Source organism: Pollicipes pollicipes, unplaced genomic scaffold, assembly GCF_011947565.3.
Source record: "Pollicipes pollicipes isolate AB1234 unplaced genomic scaffold, Ppol_2.1 Scaffold_5724;HRSCAF=6776_pilon_pilon_pilon, whole genome shotgun sequence".
Classification (NCBI taxonomy): Eukaryota; Metazoa; Arthropoda; class Thecostraca; order Pollicipedomorpha; family Pollicipedidae; genus Pollicipes; species Pollicipes pollicipes.
Genome location: NW_023596746.1, coordinates 51,484,330 through 51,502,864, shown reverse-complemented (window position 1 = coordinate 51,502,864; position 18,535 = coordinate 51,484,330). Strand labels below are relative to the sequence as shown.

At 49.9% G+C, this 18,535-nt stretch overlaps 1 pseudogene; it reads left to right on the top strand.

The window, feature by feature from the left end:
- Positions 1-7,416: 7,416 nt before the first annotated feature.
- LOC119103173 (frequenin-1-like) lies at positions 7,417-18,035 on the top strand (annotated as a pseudogene).
- Positions 18,036-18,535: the final 500 nt, after the last annotated feature.

Genomic DNA, 18,535 nt, shown 5'->3' with positions numbered 1-18,535 from the left:
ACGCATGCAGCCTGCCCCGGACAATGGGGACACGGGGTTCCCCTCCGTGGGGCCTCTCGACCCACTCGTGGCTGACGCATGCAGCCTGCCCCGGACAATGGGGACACGGGGTCCCCCTCCGTGGGGCCTCTCGACCCACTCGTGGCTGACGCATGCAGCCTGCTCCGGACAATGGGGACACGGGGTTCCCCTCCGTGGGGCCTCTCGACCCACTCGTGGCTGACGAATGCAGCCTGCCCCGGACAATGGGGACACGGGGTCCCCCTCCGTGGGGCCTCTCGACCCACTCGTGGCTGACGCATGCAGCCTGCTCCGGACAATGGGGGCACGGGGTTCCCCTCCGTGGGGCCTCTCGACCCACTCGTGGCTGACGCATGCAGCCTGTCCCGGACAATGGGGGCGCCGTGAGAATTCGGGATCAAACGAGAGAAACGTCGGATGATGCATGGTAACAAACGGTTCGTCTTATGTACTAGCTCCAATCGGAAAAGAGTCATGATCACGTGCTACAGAAGTATGTGATTATTAACAAATAAGGAGCTGTTACGACATCCTTCGATGGTCTATTAAACCAGTTACAGACTTGGAATGGCCGTGCGGTCCCGGAAGTATCTCATGCAACAGACGGCTGGTGAGGCGCCGGGGGTGAATTTTTCAGGGAGCACCAAATCTTATTACAGATGGCATACATAGCTAAGGTTCCGACGGAACAGATGGCATGCTGCAAGTGATCTGTTTCCCTGGAAGGTCAAATGTCTCCTAGTGCCTGTATCGTCCAGAGATTTCTGAGAATTCTCGAGATTATACGTCCGAAGACATCTTGTTTTTTAAGAGGATGTAAAGGATTCTGAAGATGTTACTGCCATGAAATATGTACCTTTTTACAGACGCTTGCATGCCGCGTTATGCCGCACCAGTACACCAGTGACCCGCAAAACTAAATAATAACTCAGTCGAAGGCTGAAAAGTGGCCTCAACAAACAACCCATCATTGCGTGCCCATCTTCGCTATTGAGTTTTGCTGAATTCCGTCTCAGCGAGGAACACTGAACATTCGCCAAGCAGTTATAGCGGTGGTTTTCACACCATTGGTCGTTACACTGTCTAATTATTTTCGACTTTCATCCGTTTGATTGTTTGATGTCGCCGCCCGGTCGTCGGCTATTGTATTCGTCCGACTCTAAAAAGCGTCGATGGGCTGTTATTGCAGACTCGGCAGCGCGGCCCACACGACCCTGGGGAGCAGGTCTATATTACGTGCAGAGGCAAGCGCCTATCCTGCAGGGCGGCTCGCCGAGTGGCTTTTGGCCCTGGGGTCGCAAAAGGGTGGGAGGGAGATGACGCACTGCGCCTCAAACAAAGCCTCTAATCGGTCGTATGCTCCTCGCATGGGGTCCATGACCTTATACTCCCATGGGCGAGGTCATACAGAGGGAGGAGGGGCGGGGTTATAACTGAAATAATTCACTAGAAAATAAGTTTTGCGTACCCCAGACGCACACAGTTTCTTGTGTGTCGTAAAACAATATGGTATGTTCTCTATTTTCTAAGTCTTGTGTGCCTCCTGGATTTTTTAAGTCGACGTTTAATGGCCAACATAGTAATCTAAGTCATAAATTTGGTACGGAGCGGGCGCAGTTTCGCAAAATGGGTTTTGGGCGCGGCCGAACAATGAAAAATAGCGCAACCTGCGCCTAAATTGCACCAAAAAACGGGTTTATCTCCGAATTTAGCCCACAGCCATATGAAAGCTGGAAGGAGGAAGGCTGGAGCCCCAATCGAAATGAGACCAAACCCTTAGTAAGAGGGAGGGGGTTATACGCCCCCAGGGGCTACGATGCTTGTGTGCGCCATTGCCCTGTACGTGGCTTTCCCCATATACTGTTGATATCTGAAAATCCCCCCCCCCAAAAAAATGATTAGCCATCAACAACTAGCAATCCCCAGTTGGTCTACCTGCCTACAAAGGCGGGCAAAAGAACCAACTAGCAAGACACAGCTTATGGCCCGTCAGGCAAAGGCCACTCGGGGCCAAGGTAAGCCCCGAATGCCTGGTCTCACCCCTTGGATACCATCGTTATCTGGGCGTACCAGTCCAGGCGTAGTACTTCCCAGTCCATATCGCCAAAACGGTATAAATTCGGTAGAATTCGAGGCGACCTTGTTTGACTAGATCTGACAGGTCCACTGAGCTACACATCTGAAAACAAGATATTCATGGCTTAAGTGTCGTAAGGATGGTGTGAGCTGGATACAATGTCTTTTTCGTTCAGAATTTAAGGTGTGTAGGCATTTGACTAAGCTTTTCAAGGCCTCCAGGAAAACAACAGCTTAACAACGGAACAGGCAATTCACCATATTGATAAAACTTTCCACATTCCTAAGCCTCTTTTTCCTCACCTTACACTGCATGTGTTGCTATATTTTAAGGTATTTTTTCGGTACAAATCGGCTGGACGAAAAATGCCCATAAACCCCAATGGAGCCCATAGCCGTCCGAAAGGACGCAAGCGTTTTGCTCAAAGCCCAAATAAGTGGATGTCCTTGGGTTTGCAAGCAACCAGGAAAGGCTGCAAGCGAAAATAGAAGGCTCTTGAGCAGACAAAATTACTGTTCGTTGGTTGCCATATGGATGATGACGTTGCCTATTGGCTCTATTTTGTAACCAAGACCATATGTTTCAACTTGCCGACGCACTCCGATCGTTAAGGACCATTCCCTATTGCCCTTGATTTCTTACATTTGTCTGGAGGGCCCCACGCTGTTGTTTGGCCCTATGCGCTAAGCTGCCGGCGCTCTATTGGTCTTGACCAATCAGGGGCCCTTCATGGATTCTTCTCATTCGCCCGAAAGCTCTACGCTATCATCGAGGAGCCCACATGTTAACCTGCCGGGTACTCCTGGTTGCTCAGGGGCCCTTCACATTGAGGCTCTACGATATTACCGAGAGGCCCATAAGTTAACCTGCCGGATGTTCTCGGTTGGTCAGGGGCCCTTCACAGTAGTCTCCGGTTCTTCCTACTCGCTCGGAGGGCCGTGCGCTGTTGTTGGAACCAAATCGGTCAGCCTACCGAGGCACTAGATGATCAGGGGACATCTGCATTGGTTCAGGGCTATTTCCGTCCGCTCTCATTTGCGGAAGACCCCGCACTCTTGTCGGGACTGTTGTTTCTGTTAAAGTACCGCTCCTGGTCACGCAGAGGACGGCGACATTGGCCGTAGACATTTTGTATCTGTTTGGACGACCCTGCGCTGTTGTGGGGAGTCCTATGTAGATGTTGTGTAGGTGTCATCTTCTGTACATCTGCATCTGCCAAGGCACTCTCGATCGTTAAGGGGCCTTTCTCATTGGCCGTAGGCTTACCCGCTTGTTCGGAGGCCCTGCACTCTGGCCGGGGTCCTATATGTTAACCTGTCGGGGTACCCCCATCGTTCAGGGGCTGACCAAATTGATATTACCTTCAAGAAGTGGGTCTTAGATGATTCTGGTTTTCTTGGGGAACCCTTTAATGTTGACGAGATAATTTTTTGTTGACTTACAGCGGCGTCCTCGATCGCTTAGGCGCCGTCGGTATTGGTTTTGGGTTTCCCCTTGATATCGGAGGACTTGCGCTCTTGACGGGACCCTGCATGTACATCGGCTGGGACACTCTTGACCGCTCCAAGGCCCTGCACATTACTCTTGGGGTCTTCCCATGAGGTCAGAAGGATTGTACTCTGTTGCCGATGGCTCATGCTTGTGAGCGCCAGCACCTCTAGCACGCATGGTGCCCCGCCTGTTGGTGTGTACGAGCCCAACAGGCCCGATTAATGTACACAAGTCCGAGACCTACACAACGACGATTTCCCTCGGAGCCTTAGCGGCAGATAGCAGCAGCCACATTTTCTCTCATTAATTTTACGCAAAGCTGCCCAAGTTAATTTTTCGCCCCGCCAACATAGCTTACTTCAGTTACCTTTGCTGTTACATAGGTGGCACTCAGTAGAATTGTGCATCACATGTTTAAAGGGAGTGTTCCACATTTATGTGCGGTTTTGAACTGAAATAGTCATCTTGAAGACCTTTTGGTGCTGTTCACAGTACTTCTTCTTAGACCTAAGCCCCTGTGTCTGAGCTACACGCTCGAGAAAATGGAGAAAGGTATGGCTGGGGAGTATTTAAAAGTCACCTAGGCATTCATGACGTCATAATAACGTCATTCAAATCCTGCTATCCCATAAACCATGCGGTGATCAAATCAAAAAGAAATATGTCGAAGCGTTCCTATCCGTCGTTTGTGAGCGCGATTTCCACATGTAACGGCCATGAATTGGCCCTGAATCAATGTTGTGCGGGCACGATGATATAATCAAACCACGACGCCTTGAGGAGCATATTTACTACACAGAGAATTGCAGTGTCTAGAGCAGTCTTCTCCACTTAAAAAACCTACCAATGTTAAGTGAACTTGTTTTATCATATCTACTTCTTGCTTCAATATCTTGAAATGTGAAGCTTTCCCTTTAATGCATTTTGAGTGCTAGCATATTTTGCACTATTTCATCGAAGTAGAAACAAAAGTTTACATTAATAATTAGTAAACAGCTGATCGCAGCATCCACCAAATCGGTCAGCCTACCGAGGCACTAGATGATCAGGGGACTTCTGCATTGGTTCAGGGCTATTTCCGTCCGCTCTCATTTGCGGAAGACCCCACACTCTTGTCGGGACTGTTGTTTCTGTTAAAGTACCGCTCCTGGTCATATGGTCTTGGTTACAAAATAGAGCCAATGGGCAACGTCATCATCCATATGGCAACTAGCCGCCGGAAGCCGGCTGTGCACAACCAGCAATGGAATTAAGTGTCGCGCTTGATTTTGATGGTATTTAGCAGCAACTTTAAACTCATTTTGCCATATTTTCTCCGAAAGAGTTAGCAACAAAGTGGCGTGATCTGCCATGATCTGGAGAAAATGAAAGTTTTCTATGCGTGCACATACGCACCTCGCCTAGTTTTGTAGGGTCGCACACAGAAAGGCGGTTCCCGTAAACAAAACAAAAAACATAAGAATTTTAGTTTGTAATGGCTGAAATCCGCGTTCTTGGAGTGGACCAAATCTCCTGGGGGCCACATTTTTGCGTTCTCAACCCCTTGACGTAATCTAGGATCCGCCACAGACAGAAGCCATTGCTATACGCAACAAATAATCACCTGCAAGCGATGTTTGATGAAATTGTGCGCAGTTCACGTTTTCTTGCTTTCTCTGCGACTTACCTCGCGGACAGGTTCATCGTGGGATACATACGACTCACTCTCCTGGTCCTCAGTATGGCGACCAGAGCTAAGCACGCGGAAACATCAAAAGTGTTGTTTTATCCCTGGGCGTTGCTCTGCTTTGATTTCCAGCTCACGCCTTCCCTTTTCGCTTCCGTAGAAAACACACACACACACACACACACACACACACACACACACACACACACACACACACACACACACACACACACACACACACACACACACACACACACACACACACACACACACACACACACACACACACACACACACACACACACACACCACACACACACACACACACACACACACACACACACACACACACACACACACACACACTCACACACACACAAGCACACACACACACACACACACACACACACACACACACACACACACACACACACACACACACCACACACACACACACACACACACACACACACACACACACACACTATATATATATATATATATATATATATATATATATATATATATATATTGTCATTCTCACCTCGTGATTTTCAGCGTTTCTGTAAGCCGCACTAGCTGCTCCATATCCATCCATGTCATCTTGTGCATCTTGGCTTTCATTCTTTTCAGTGACGTAGCTGGCTCTCCTTCGTTGAATCCGTTTCCTTTTTGCCATAAACTTCAAGGAAGTCCAAGGAAGTCCACCGAAATTCCCAAATAACGTGAGGTAGAGTAAATGACCTATGGTGCGCTTTCGCTTCGCTACTCCTAAAGCGTGAGGCAGTTAATTTTCCTCACACTTTCTACGTAAGTGTTAAGCGAATTTGCGAGTAATATTATGCTTATAAACGAGACGGCATTAATATCCTTATTTCTCGTAGAATAAACCAACAATGGAGAGATAGATGAATTGATATTTCTGCTGGTATTCGTTTGAAAATAGGAAAACATCTATCTCCCCATTCTATGGTTATTCGACGAGGAATGTTGCTACTGACACTGTCGCGTCATTTTGACAAAGACATGTAGTCGAAATATCCACGCACCCATCTTTTCATTGTCCTTGTTATTATACGAGGAATAAGGCTATTACTACGATCTCATCCATACACCTCACATTCATGTACATCATGAACGCAAAAATGATTCTCGAGTTCCAAGTTTGCAATCAAACCGAATATGACATAGGACGTTTGCAAAACCCTGCAAATGACAGTTTGCTTCCAATGGAAGAGTCATGGTGTAACTCATATATCAAAGAGTGTGCCTTCAACGATTCCTGAGTTTATTTGGGTGCCGTTGAGTCTCAAATCAATTAACATAGAGTGAATGGTATCCTTAGAATGCAGGTGCAATAGAGAATCGCATGACACTGTGGTGTGCATACCTTGAAATACACCCACTGAACGGAGAAGAATAAGCCGAAGTCGTCCCATTCCACTGTAAAACGAGGTCAATAACGGCACTTCAGCACACTTCACCGCCCGCTTCTTTAGACTGGCGGCAGAGTTGAGGGCTTCAGTCGAGAACGCAGTGGACCAAAACGTGGAAAACCCTTTGCAGAAGACATTGTAAAGGTTGCAAACATCTTCCTCGAAACCCCACGAAGTCAATGAGGAGAATCATAGCATGGTACGAGAAAAATTAAAAAAGAGAATTGGATGACTGTCGTGCGAATTACGGTTGCACCAAACACTGAGCCTGAGGGTTGCAGCAACGAAAGATTTATTTTTACAAGTTAGGTTCTGTTGCGAGTGCACCGCTGAATCCAGCTTTGTCAACAGCATTTGGCTCAGTGACGGAGCCAACTTCATGCTGGATGGAGGTCCGATTTCATGCATGGAGCATGAAATTTCATGTTAGCTTGGCATCCGAAATTCGGGACCCGGGTCGACACCACCCCAGACGAAATGGTGAATTAGCTAGTGTACCCTGAAAATGCTGCTGCCGCGTGCGCTATCAGCTCGGACGGGATCATCGGCCTCCTTTGATTCAGAAATTGCCGCAGGGCGGGATCATCAGCCCCTCTTGATTCAGAAAAGGCTGCAGCTCCGCCGTTACAACCAACAAGCCGTGTTACGTCAAGCTACTCAATCGCTTCTGGAGCAGCGTCTGCAGACACCGCCTAGCCCCCCCCCCCCCCCCCCCCCCGAACGCCATGCGGCTTCAGAGAGGCGGAGGCACGCCCATCATGTCCAGCATGGTGCTTCATTGGCTGGAGCGGGGCGCTCTGTACGGGAGGCGTTTGGATGGTCATCTGGAGCAGGCCTGAAACTTAGATATGAAACTGACTTGAACTCGGACTTGCATGACGAATGCTTTTATTTTGTTCTTCACGGGTTTGTAAATTCGCATGATGTAATTGATGTACATTGATGATGTGCAATTGATGTACATTTGCTTTTTCACGATGCTCTTCCGTCATGAGACATACAGGTATGACATTTTTTTTTTGGACTCGGTCAGTACCTAAGTCGATATAAGCGTGCTAGGATCGGTAATAAAGCGTGTTTTTGCGCAAAAGGTATCACGCGTTTGTTCTGCAGTTTTCGCAATCGTTTCATTTTTGTCTGCTCTGGGTTTCTCTTTCAGGTGAATCTTAAAAGGCATGTGTGCTACACGTACCGGGCAGTCTGACGGTCTCATTTCATGGCCCGATTAACGAGGAGCAAGGAGCACCAATGGAATATGTCATATTGCCCGGAAATATAATACAGTGATGGAGCTGATCTCTTTGCAGGCACAAAGGCTTCATCAAGGACTATCCCAATGGCGAGCTAGACGAACAGGTGAGTGGTCACCGACCAGTGCTGTGAACAATAGTCTCTTTACTTTGTCTCGACATGGTTCAGAAAAGGGACAGTGAACTTGTATGATCAAGGGGGCATCTACGTTTGCGAAGCGCGTAAGGTAGTTGCATTGCTTCTTCACTGTCTACTAAGATGAATACGCGTATTTCTGCACATGTGGATGCATCACGAACTGGTAGAGTAGTCATGACTTTTCACGGTACTATTAGATCCGTAACACTGAAATGGTTTCCCCGCTTTGAATGTCGGCGGGCGCCCCATTGCCGTACTGTACAGCTGTTGGAATAGCACTGGAACTCGAGTTGTCCCACCGACGGTACTGCTTGTCGCCCAGCTCGCACTCGAGCTGGCTGGCCTCGCAACCGAACACGTGAACGCTGTAGGCCGCCAGCCGGCAGACGATTGCAGCTGGCAGGCACGGTGTCACCGTGGCGCAGCGTCACGCCGGCGCTTGGCAACAGTCACGGGTCGACATTTGTCCACACCCAAAGCGACTCGCTGTTCCGGCGCATGCCTGACTGCCAATAAGCGGATGCAAATTTGTGCTAATGACTCTGTGGCTGATGATGTACCCGGGAACAGTGAGCCGGAACGTGACAGGTCTACTGGAGCGACCCTCGAAGCTATGTCCGAGCGGCGTGCTACAGACGTGGAAAGGATCCCTGATCACTCACAGTACAAAGCGGACAGAGTCGGCCCGAACCACAGCCAACGTTGGACGCGTTAAAGGTTCCTGACAGTTTCGTTCTCCACCGCAGGGCTTCATCAAGATCTATAAACAGTTCTTCCCGCACGGCGACCCCACAAAGTTCGCCTCCCTCGTGTTCCGCGTGTTCGACGTCAACAAGGTGAGCGGAGCGATCCTGTCCGGCTTGGCCAGCCATGCAGCGCTCCCTGATGGCGACTTGGGCGGGCGTCTTACGTCATCACTCACTCCGGCCTAATTACGCGGGGTGCGGGGCGGGATCGCCAGCGGACAAGAATGGATCATCAGCTGATGAATAGGGCCGCCTGGTGCCCACCGACCCGTACAGTCCTGCGGATCTTACGTGCATGCCTACGTGCTCGCGGGAGCTGTCAGTCGTGCCGTAAGCCCGCGATGGTGGGCTGGAGGAGGCCCATGATCCGGTCGGCTGTTTTAGGTTGTCGGTGAACCTGACAACACAGCGCGAGCGTGAACGCAGCAGCATGTGGGTTCAGCGCAAGCGCATCCTATTCGTGCATGAACCCACTCCTTTACACAAAAGTATAAGATACAGAACATATTTCAAGCGCCCCGATGGCAAATCCCGACTTTGTGCGCACATCCTTTGAATTGGTTGTACTTGGAGCACATCACCACGTTCGAACTAGAGCGGTTTGAGCTCACGTTTGAACAGTTCTGTCCCACTGTGCGCTGCTGGGAACCGCGCCCAGCCGACATCTAGAGCGGACTGAAGCTGGCACAGGCCGCAAGCACGCCTCCGCACGGTGAGACGGTACGCGTCACCCGGCCTCGACCCGCCAGGAGCTGGCACGGGCCGCAGGCACGCCTCCGCACGGTGAGACGGGTCCGCGTCACCCGGCCTCGACCCGCCAGGAGCTGGCACGGGCCGCAGGCACGCCCCCACACGGTGGGACAGGTCCGCGTCACCCGGCCTCGACCCGCCAGGAGCTGGCACGGGCCGCAGGCTCGCCTCCGCACGGTGAGACGGGTCCGCGTCACCCGGGCTCGACCCGCCAGGAGCTGGCACGGGCCGCAGGCACGCCTCCGCACGGTGAGACGGTCCGCGTCACCCGACCTCGACCCGCCAGGAGCTGGCACGGGCCGCAGGCACGCCTCCGCAAGGTGAGACAAGTCCGCGTCACCCGGCCTCGACCCGGCAGTCGCCCCTCGCCCAGACTGCACTCTGCCCTCCGCACTCGGCTGCAGAGGCCGGCTGGTCGTCCGATGTACCACCACTGCGTATCGAACACTGCTATGTGGTTCGCTACGGGTATAATTATCACGTTGCTGTGGTAACGATGTGGGAAATCGCTGTGCTCATGGCGCATGCACTTGTCGTGGTCGTGTGATGTTGGTTATACGCAAATCATGGATATCGCTCGCCTTTTACACATCGCTGGGCCACACATTTCTTGCCGCGTGACTACGATCCTGTGTTTGCTGGGCCACACATTCCTTGCCGCGTGGATACGCTCCTGTGTTTGCTGGGCCACACATTCCTTGCCGCGTGGATACGCTCCTGTGTTTGCTGGGCCACACATTCCTTGACACGTGGATACGCTCCTGTGTTTGCTGGGTCGCACATTCCTTGCCGCGTGGGTACGCTCCTGTGTTTGCTGGGCCACACATCCCTTGCCACGTGGCTACGCTCCTGTGTTTGCTGGGCCACACATTCCTTACCGCATGGATACGCTCCTGTGTTTGCTGGGCCACACATTCCTTGCCGCGTGGCCACGCTCCTGTGTTTGCTGGCTGACGGGTAGCGGAACACGACGTCGTATGAAAAACAATCCACAGCTATTGATCGACACGGACGCGTCGGTGGTGGACAGTGACGACAGCTCCTCCGCACCTGCCTGATATCCTGCGGTGGGGGGGGGGGGGGGGTACGATCAGTCCGCCGATTTAATAATGCTTCGCAATGATTGATGTGATGTAAATGATAAGGATATATAACTTTAGTTATTTAACAGTATTATACAAGAATGTGAATATAAAGAGCTAAATAAATCAGACCTGCAGATGACTGCGATTGAAGCAGGGACACAATTTTAGATTAGGGGTAACTTCCAGCAATCGTATTATTGTTGTCCCGATGCCAAACACGGACGGCATTTTTGAACAATTTTAAGTCCTTTCCAGTTACATAGAATGCCGTAGTGATGGAATGTACAAACTTATCATTTACAAACCCTGAACGACTTATCTATGTGAATAATGTTCATCGTTAATGCACTGGACAACCCACGGAGCGACAAATACAGCGAACTTTGTTTTCAACATTGCTTTGCATGCAGGGCATTACCACACGTTCAGTATTGCAAATGTCCAACCTACCCAGTCTGCCCGAAAGCTGCTTGGGTTCCACTCCAGCGAACTTCGTGGCTCTGATGTATTTTGCTAAACTGTCGTGAGAATGCATTGCACATGGGTCTTGGGGTTTGTCGTTTTTAAATAGCCATGCAAGTTCATATGCAGGCAAACATTGCATGTGTTACATGTTCGAGAGATCGTGACGTATTGCTTGGGCAAGCTTCGGCCGAATAGTTTTAATCGTTTGACAAAGGCTTTAGACTACCTCCGACGTCAGACGAATTTTGGTGTTGTTTATGTCGTTGGGTAGACAATAGGACCACCCGTACTGTACCGGTGTTTCAAAAGCATGCAGCCTCGGCAAATGGACATGCATCTGCTTCAACGGAATCCGCTTCGCCCCTGTCTCCAGCCGCACGGTGTTGACCCCGACTCAGACTCACAGCGCGTGGATCCCTAGTCCGACTCGGAACAGCTCAACGCAAACTTGAGTCCATTCCGGTTCGGGTTCAAGTAGAAAGGCGAAATTCCAGATTTGATTCCGATGAAGTTTATTTCGGTAGCAGACGTTTGACTAGAAATGCAGGTTATGGTATTGCTAAAAGCTTGATAAAAGCTTGATAAATATGGTATATGTATATATATATATATATATATATATATATATATAATATGATATATGATATGAAATGATAAAGCTTGGTAGACATTTATTGTTAAATTAATACCGTTAGATATTGTGGTAGCCCGTTTGGTGCGCGTATGAACTATCAAACTCTGAATATATCCAAATGCTTACATTCATTGCTCAGTCGACTCACGGATCATTGCTGTGACTGCACCCCGATTCCGTCTCACAGGAAACGTCAAGGAATGTAGCATATCATGCCCCAATACAATTCACTTAATAGTGAAAGTGACTCCACCTTCACCCGGAGTCTAGCATATGCCTACATGTAGCAACGCTAGCAGATCCAACATTTGTCTTACTCCACATCTATGTCTATTCTGGCATCAAAAAAAGGTCGTAACCTATACACTATTCATCCTTTTATGGACCTATGCCGTGTTACCAATCCGAGTGGTCGTGCACTAGTCATTTGTCCTAAAGGTGTTACCGACAACACGTCAACAGTGGAAGAACAATGCTGTTATATGATGTGAAAGGTCCCAAAAAGTTGTCAGCAGCATGCTATATTCAGTATTGTATCATTGATTAGCACAATTTCTCATTTTAGCCCGAACATTTTTGAGTTTTTGAACAAGCGCCCACGCTAGGCAATGTTTGTTGTGTGACCTCTGACCCCACTATGCGATGGCGAAAATCCAGATCACAGAGGTTTAACGTATTAAACGGAACGAAATTTCAACGTGTCGCAAAGCCCGACACGTGCTCTCTAGTCACGTGACCTTTACGCGACTAATGCCGCCGGTTGCAGGCTATCCCAGCTAAGCGCGAACAGCTAACACCTAAAGCGGATCAAACCCACCTAGGCATAGGTGGATGACTAGAAACACAGGCGCTTTTACAACTGAGCAGTGGAGCTCAGTTACTAACTGAACAATTGAGACCGGACGGATTATTCCATTAAATAGATTGTGGTGTCGCAAAAATTCTACAACAAGGCTTAGTCCATGTGATCAGTACATTCGTTGACTTGCGTGCTTATATTTTTTTCAAAACGTCATTTGTGCGCACTTATGTGCCCAAAGCACATATGGCCAAAACACCCTGTTTTTTATTGGGCTCTCTTTGAGTCGACTGTTCGTATATTCTGAAAGCGTGCAGGAGCTTTCCTAACAGTCTTTGGGGCTCCTGAATTTCCTCCCTTAAAAACAATGACCTGTGTGACTATGTGAGGTATGTCAGGTACTATGTGACTGTAAGGTATGTGATGTGGAACCCCTGGTATGTGAGGTAAAATACGCGAGGTGGAGCCCCTGGCCCGCCTCATGTTGATCGCCATCAGTTAGCTTAAACAATATCGTTAGTGACTTACAGCTCGTGCTTATTATCAGCCAAAGTGCTGTAGGTGCAAAGTGAATCAGTCAGGTCCATAAAGTACAGGTACGCGGGTGCGCACACGCACATGTTACATGCGGGGAGAAAAGTTTGTTGGAGACCGCTCGGTAACATATTTCCGCTTTCACTCTTTATTTCTCTGCAATTAGGAGAAAACTCATTAATGTAGTAACATTGTCTCTCAAATTCCAAGAGGGTGCGATGGCCCCGTTCCCGTCCTCATTCTGTCGCCCATGGTGTGGCGTGTGTATGTGTGATGGTTTTGAAGTATATAATGATGTTTTCGCTTCCCTGTTTTTTGAGAGCTTTTCCAAACTAAAACGTCTCTCTGTTGTTTCAGGACGGATCGATAGAATTCCAGGAATTTATCAAAGCCCTCAGTGTGACGTCACGGGGGGAACATGGATGAGAAGCTTGAATGTAAGTAGCCGTACGTAAGCCGCATGACACAGATTCTTTACAGTCGGCTTTAGTGTAAATGATCTGCAAAAGAGGCCACAAGCTAACAAAACTGAGGACAGCAACACGCTTTTTTATCGCGCCCATCACATCTCCGCGCACTAAAAGGAACGCAAAAGCGCACGCATTGAATTTAACTATAGCTAAGGCGCATTCGGTATCGTCGGTATGTCTGGGCCGTTGGTGTTCCACATTACGTCATTGACAAAAGTATCGTGGTGTAGTCATCGACGTACCCCAGCACTGTTTTGGTGGTCATGTTCTACAGAAATGTCGAAGAGAACTTGCTCAGGGGGATTGCTGTTACCGCATTAGAAACGTCTTCTTGGCGTGAGAAGGCCGGAGCTGGCAATGGTCCAGCAGCGTCAGGCCCCACTGAAGCAGGGAAGCTTTTTGAAGGGGTCTGAGTCACTACATAGAAACAGCAAGACAATCTGGATCCCTGCACGGAGCGAGGCAGTCGTAGATCTCTGAACCGAAGCTAGAGGGTTTGGGTGTCCCAGTTACTTCACCATGCCAATGGTTCATGACCAGTAAAGCTCAGATGCGATCTCTGGAAAGGCGAATGTGGAGAAAGGTCATGCAACATGTCCAGACCCGGTGGTTTTCTCTGAAAGAACAAATTGAAGATAACTGCCGGCGCGATGATGGGCATATGCGAGTCTGTTCATGTCTTGTCGGGATTAGCAAATCCTTGTCGCATGATACGAAGACGACAGCCTTCAAGACGTTTTGAACCATTGAAAGAAAGTAGTAGGACCATTGACAAACTTGGGGAGAAGAAATCCGTGAGGAGACGCCGTGCGTAAGGTGTTGCTGGAAGAGAGGTACACCGACCAGGTAAGATGCGCCGCTTCATCTATGCCCCAGCTGTACCCCGGCGAGGTTGTTCTGGTGAACACAACTGAATCACTTGATGCGATCAAGAATGGTATTCAACTGCTATTTTTTACATTGGTAGCCCAGAGTTCTCTTCAATAGAGTTCAGGCTCTGATTGCACGTACAATCAGTTCAGGCTCTGATTGTGTCGGTTTCAAATCAGAGTTCGGAGTTTCCGCAATATTGGAGGTGATAGAAGTGACGTTATAGAACAAACATTACTGATATTGGCAGTACTCGACGTGTCAAGTTGTGATGATCACGATTCGTGATCATAGCGCAGCTTGACAAATCGAATCGTGATCATTGCGCAGCTGACACGTCGAATGCCGTCAGTATAACCCGAATGCCGCCAATATGGTATGATACGTTTCCCCTATGAACGTCATTTAACCAGCGCCTTCTGCTACATTCAAGACCCCTAACTCGGCATAATAATTTTGAGCTCGTAGCAGGATGACCTCCGGACCAATCCCCGTGACAAGGTCTGGTAATAAATGCGTCTGTGAAACCACGGATCTTTTCGCAAGTAGCTAAGAATTCACGTGATCACAACTCAAAATATTGCCAGAGATGTCAGAGCTGTGTCTCATGACGTTCCCTCTCACCTCGGAACATCCGGCGAACTTTGTTCGAACTAAGGACAAAACTTCGAATTCACGTTTTTTTGTCGTCTGTTGCGAACTCACGGAGTCTCTGAGCCACGCGCCACTCCTTTCCATTTTCAGCCTGACGGGTGGTCCAAATGTTCTGTTGGACCTTGGGTCAAGAGCTTGCAGGGCGCTGCGTTGACAAACGGGACGATTGGGGTACCGAGCTGCCGCTGCTGCAGAGGGCATGCAAGGACGCCCACAGAGCAGGCCTGTCTTCCCAACGAAAACAATAACGGATCGCAAGATCCGGCTTTCTGTGGACCTGCTGTTTGGACAGGCTTCACGTATGGATCTGCCGTTTGGAACTCCAGGTTAAGTGTAGGCGTTTCTTTGTGCTGCAGAAACCAATCTACATACGGGTGACAGCTGTGGGCTTATGGGAGCAGAGGGCCTTGCAAACGCTACAAAGTTGTGAGAAACGCCGCTAAGAGACGTGTAAAAGCGATCAGGGAAAACACCTGACATCACGATCCTGAGAGGTGAGGTGGTGACGGTGTTTTGTGTTCAGCGGCACGCCGACGACGGCGCCCTTTTGCGTCCTCTTGGGAACGACACGCCACGTCTGCATTATCACCTTAAAAGCATGTAGGTCAAGCATTGACACACACATTAACCGGCGCCCCTGTGCTGTTGGTCTGGCGTAGGCAACGGCGAAGTCGAGGTGTGTTAAAAAGGCGAAGATACCCGTGACGTAGCAATATGAGTCCTGCCCTTATAATCGACGCAGGGGCACTGGGGAGAGATAGAGCCGTCTAGCCGTTTCACAGAGATGGTAAGAGACCAGGACCTGTCCGATACACAGCCGTTCCCCACGTGTCACACTGCGGCATGCCCTGGCCTGTCAAGCGAAATGGGTGCGTAGCACATATACCGCCTAAACGAAGCTTACAAATTACAAATTTCTGCAAGGGACTGCTATGGCAGACGGACTCCCAGTTTCCCATTTGCGGCTTGATTTCCTGGAGAAGTCGATGTGCTGACCAAACGATGCCCGCCATGCGCCACGAGTGTAACTCAAGAGTTCCGAGCTGGCGTCTCGAGCCGGCACCTTACTGGCCATTGGTCTCTTCCCACACGCGGTCTCTTCGCTGCAGCATCCGCCGACTCATTTCCTCTATCCCAAAGTGACTGGGGATGCGCATGAAGGTGATGCTGGTGTCGACACTACGCAATCGCTTCAGCTGCTCCCAGAGGGATCTCGCCAGGAAGAAACGGCCTCGCGACATCTGAGCGATAGCGATCAGGAAAGGAGTCGCTTGCCGCAAGCTGTGTGGTCGCATAGACCGCCGATATTGAGATTTTCGCAAGCAGACTACGTAACGTGGCGATAGCAATGAATGTCCGGCACCTCAATGTGATTGACCCGTGCAAAAATGTGCCCGCCAGTATGGTGACCGACGAAAGAAACTGTTGAATGTCGGCCAGCAAGCGTCACTCTTACAACATCCTATGGCCAGAACCCGGGGTCTGGACATCACTTGTGAAATATCCAAACCGATTGAAACTTTCTCAGATTGACAACCTCTAGACATCATTCCATATTTAGTTTTAGGTTTTTATTTTGTTTTTTCGTATTTATTTTTTATCGTATTATTATTTTATCGTCTTTAGGTTTAAGTATAATAAGTGGTTTACCAAGAATAATGAAATGCAGGCAGGATTATCGGCATTCGGCCGTCTTAGCATTTTAGTACCACCAGTAAGTGGCAATAAACGTTGAGAGACTGGATGCATCACCACGGCATGTGTCAATATTGTCACGTGATGTTGAAAGCACGAACTTGGAGATGCTTCGGAAAAAATGTTTACAAGCAGGGCAAGTAGAGAAGCGGCTAGCTGCAGGCTGATCTCGCGCAAGATCGCTGACAAGCTACCGTTCCGACCGCTCCCCCCCCCCCCCCCACACCCATCGTAGGTTCCGAGGGGGCCCGAGGGGCCTTTCGAAACTTAAGGAGGGGGCACGTGCCTGTTGTGCCCCCTACTCGCGCTACCTGTCTGGTACTTGACCATTCTGTTGTGAAATGACACTGATTTGTTTTTGCAGGGGCATTTAAACTGTACGACGTGGACAACGATGGATATATCACAAGAGAAGAGATGTATAACATTGTCGGAGCCATCTACGAAATGGTTGTAAGTATGACCGCTGACAGCGAATAGCAAAAGTCTCTCAGCGGTAAGGGGCAAACCATGCCGAAGAAGTGTCTACTTGCATTACCTTGACATGTTGCTGGGATATCTCCACTTCGAACGATTATTCCCTTTGTTATCGCTCCCCGTATCAATGTAAGTATGCCAGCTAGAATTTAGCTATCCGCCGGCTAACCTTCCATGATTTGTCCAACAGCGACGCCCGGTACTCTATGTCGTCATGCTAGCTTTGTTACCGTGTTGTCACAGCTTCTGATGTCCTGATAACACCCCGTTTTGTCGTTCTTTAGTCTTCTGCGTGCTCTTGCAAACCCCTCTATCGTATGGCTAATGATGACGTACACAGCCTTTTATTGCACTGAACGTTTATCATTTTAAAGCTCAGAGCTTTTATGGCTGAGTTATCGATCCTTCATTGAATATACCAGGAAGTACCAGTTAGACGGAAAATCCTTCCCCCAGCTGGATGAGTTGGGGGTCTCTAGCGCTGATGGGATTAGCATGAACTTCAAACTAGGACCAATAGTCCACGCTAGCCTAAGGCCGTGCAAAGCGCTCGAGTGTGCGGCGGTAATTTGAAGGGTAACGCTATAACAACACCGTTCTCAGGGGCAGCAGGTGAGTGACGACGATGAGAACAGTGCCAAGAGCGTGTTCGACAAGATATACGAGCTGATGGACCAGAACGGCGACAATCAGCTCTCACCTTCGAGGAGTTCAAGGAGGGCAGCAAGACAGACCCGCGAATAGTCCAAGCACTCAGCTTCGGCGAAACGCCCTAACACAGCCGGTCGGGGACACTGTGGTGACCGGCACTCCAGCAGTGCCCCGCTCGCGCACCGAGGAGGACCTTTTTCGAGAGTGGCTCGTGACATGTGAGCGGGTCCATTTGGACAGACATCCAGCGGCCCCGGCTGTCCCCCGCATCGAGCCAACCGCCGCGTTCCGGTTGCTCCCAGTTGCGGCACAGGCCCCGGTGATACATGTGGACAAGTGACGAATACTCCTCCAGCTGCGCTTTCGATTCGACCCAGCCAGCCGGGGCTGCTCCATCTGCGCGCACGGCCCAGTGAACAGCGCCCCTCCAGCTACGCTCTGCTTGCGCCTCAGCGAGCCAGGCTCCTCCAACCGCGCATGCAGCCCAGTGAGGCAGAGCTCCTCCAGTCCAGCTGTGCCAGCGGACGAGCAAGCCCAAGTCCCTCCAGCTACGTGTGCGGCCTGGTGAGCCGCTTCCCATCTGCGCGTGCGGCCCGGTGAGCCGCACCCCAGCTGCGTGTGCGGC